The 3,403-nt window shown below is 43.1% G+C and overlaps 1 protein-coding gene across 1 annotated transcript in view; it reads left to right on the top strand.

Moving 5' to 3' along the window:
* Positions 1-3,403, top strand: part of SLC43A2 (solute carrier family 43 member 2) — a 43,158-nt gene that overhangs the window by 13,966 nt on the left and 25,789 nt on the right. The gene's annotated exons all lie outside the window — the stretch shown is intronic.

Here is a 3,403-nt window from a genome sequence, read left to right as displayed (position 1 = left end):
CTTCCTTCCGAGGAGTGGCTGGTGGGTTTGAACCGCCAGCCTTCTGGTGAGCAGTCAAGTGCCTTAGCCACTATGCTACCAGAGCTCCCACCAGGATGCCACAAATATGTTTGTAAAGGAAGTCAAAGAAGGCCAAAAAATTGCTGGCCTGCTGGGAAGGAGGACACTTCCTACAGCCTCGCCTGGTCAGGCAAGGGTGCCATTTAGAGCTGGACGTTGGGGAAGGACAGAGTAATAGGCTCTCCAGAAAGACTGCTGTCCAACAGGGAAGTCTGTCCTGACTCCATTTCCCCATGAACACGTTTTTATGACGCAACACTGACCATTATTGTTTGCAGTGCATTTGAGTTTCTGATTCCCATTTCCCCTTTCCAGTAATGTGTCAGCAGTCACGCTGCTGAAGAGACCTTATTTAGCTTTGAGGGAGCCCTGGGGGCATCTGATCTTCTTGTAAGGAGCTGAATTGGTGCTAGCAACTCAACGACTGCTTGCTTGCAGGCTGTGAGCCCAAGGCCAGGTCATACCCAATGTCTGTATGTCTTTACAAACATTTTTTTGAACATTTTCTGTACAGCCTTGGAAACCTGTGAGGCAGTCATACTCTATCCTATAGGGTTGCTATGAATCAGAATCCACTAGATGGCAGTTGGTTTGGTTTTGGGTATTACGGTTTGGGTGAAAATTTACAGAGCAAATTAGTTTCCTGTTCAACAATTTATACACGTTGTGTTTCCTGACATTTGCTGCAATCCTATCAATGTGACAGCACTTTTCCCACTTCCTCCCTGCTTTCCTTGTTTCTGTTTGCCCATCTTCCCTACCCCTTTCCTGCCACCTGAACTTTGTTTTAGGGCAAATGCTGTCCTTTTGTTCTTGAAGAGTTGACGGTTCTGAAGACCGTGCTCCTCATGGGTGTTACTGGTCACTACATAGGCCTGTCTGTTGTTTGACTGAAATGATCTCTGGGAATGGGTTCAGTTCCAGGTTTGAAGGGTGTTTAAGGGGCATCGTCACAGGTTTTCCACTAGTCTCTGTCGCATTAGTAAACTGGTGATTTTTCTTTTTTTATGATTTTGAATTTTACTCTACGTTTTTCTCCTACTCTGTCTAGGACCTTTTTTATGATCCTAATCAGTCGGCAGTGGGTAGCTGGGCACCATCTAGTTGTTCTAGTCTCAGGCTAGTGGAGGCTATGGTCTGTATGGTCGATTAATGCTTTGGACTTACTGTTTCCTTTAGTCTTTGACTTTTTTTTTTCACTCTCCTTTGCTCCAGATGTGAAGAGACCGATAGCTTTCTCTTAGATGGCCACTTGCAAGCTTTTAAGACCTTAGTTGCTACTCAGCTAGGATGTAGAACGTTGTCTTTATGGGCTTTATTATGCCACTTGACCCATGTGTCCCCAGAAACTATGATCCTATGCCCTCAAGCCCAGTGATTCAGTCTCTCCCGGTGTTTGGTTATGGCTAAGAAGTTGGCATAATTTTGGTCTCTGTATGCTCAATTATATACGTGGGTATATCTGCAGCCCATGCATATATGTGTGTAGAAATAGCCTCTGCGGCTAAGAAGTTGGCATAATTTTGGTCTCTGTCTGCTCAATTATATACGTGGGTATATCTGCAGCCCATGCATATATGTGTGTAGAAATAGCCTCTGCCAAACTTATATATGCTCATGAGTTTGCTCCCTTATGCCATCCCACACCTGTTCAGCTTACACATCTACCTTCGTGTCCATTTGCAAATTATTGTTTATTGTTACTGTTATTGCAGGATCCTGTGTGTGATAGCATTACTGTTGTTGCCTCTGAGTCTTGCTGACCTCCCAGTGTCTTCCTTTGTCTTTGTCACGTTGTGCTGACCTTTTCCTTACTGTGTGTTGCCTTTCCTTTCACCCAAGTTAGTACATCTACTATCTAGTTATGATTTTCCCTCTCTTCCCCTCCCTTCCCTGGTAACCACAGAAGAATGTTTCTTTCTGTGAGTAACCATTTTTTAAGAAAAAAGCTTTTTATAACAGTACTCTCATACAGTGTTTGTCCTTTTGTGATTAACTTATTTTGCTCAGCATGTATCCTCCAGGTTCATTCATGTTGTGTGATGTTTCACAAATTCATCATTATTCTTTAACATTGTGGAGTATTCCATTGTGTATATGTGCCATAGTTTAATTATCCATTCATTAATTAACGGACACTTTGCTTGTTTCCATCTTTTTGCTGTTGTGAGTAGTCTGTGATGAACATGGGTGTGCATGTATCTGTTTGTGTCATGACTCTTACTTGTCCAGGATATTCCTTGGAGTGGGATTGCTAGACCATCTCAATGTCTTTCTGTCTGCCCTTCCTACGCTTGCTTTGTTAGCTTTGTCCTGGCAGGAAGGGTTCGTTGTCTGGGTCTAGATCAGTGAAGATGGAAAGTTCAGTAAGATGTGAGTTAGGTGATACTTTGTGGGAAGCTTGGGGAGTGAGAAGATACGTGAGTGTGGGTGACACACACACAACTCTGGGGGACCCTGGTTGACTGGCCGCTGGTGGTGCCGGGAAGATTGACTTTATTCTCTTCAGTGCATTTTTAACTTTTTTTCAGTCAGGTATATAAATACACACACCACACACACTGATATGTTCCCCCCACTCAAATTCCCAGGGAAAAAGAAATGTTAAAATCGTGACAACTATGTTAAAACTCTCAGAAGCACACAAAACTCTAGTAAATTGTGTAAATTGTGAAACATGAGTCATACATCTATATGTTCTTTGACAGCGTGAAAATGACAAACTTTTTAATCAAATTGAAAAATAAAAACCTGGCGTCATTCCCATCATTTTAGTCATGCCATACCTATGGCATGGGAGTTGTGAATTTCAAGAGATGTTCCTTGAACTTGAGAAGCATATGCTCTGAAATGCAGAAAGATATGTTACTGTAATAAGGCATAAGACAAATGTATAAAAACCACCATATCCTGAATCCCCTTTAAGAAAGCTTTTCAAACGAACTCCATAAATGTTGCCCAAGAAACTTCTGGGCAAGGCCAATAGAGTCATGGAGTCACTGGTGGAACAAACAGTTAACACTCTGCTGCTAACTGAAAATTTGGCTATTTGAGGAGATTTGAGTCCATTCAACAGACACCTCAGAAGAAAGGCCTGGTGATCCACTTCTGAAAAATTGGCCACTGAAAACCCTGTGGGCACAGCTGTACCCTGACACACGTGAGGTCACCATGAGTCACTATGGACTTGACAGCAACTGGCTAATAAACCAAAAAAAACAAACTCACTGCTGTCGGGTCGGCCCCGACTCATAGCGACCCCTCCTTGGGTTTCTGAGGCAGTATTACCAAGGAAGTAGATTGCTCAGTCTTCTTTCCGAGGAGTGGCTGGTAGGTTTGAACC

The sequence above is a fragment of the Orycteropus afer genome, unplaced genomic scaffold (genome assembly GCF_000298275.1).
Source record: "Orycteropus afer afer isolate SDZICR_OR568_19922 unplaced genomic scaffold, OryAfe1.0 scaffold00042, whole genome shotgun sequence".
NCBI lineage: Eukaryota > Metazoa > Chordata > Mammalia > Tubulidentata > Orycteropodidae > Orycteropus > Orycteropus afer.
Note: the sequence above shows the minus strand (reverse complement) of the source record. Positions and strands in the feature narration are given on the sequence as shown.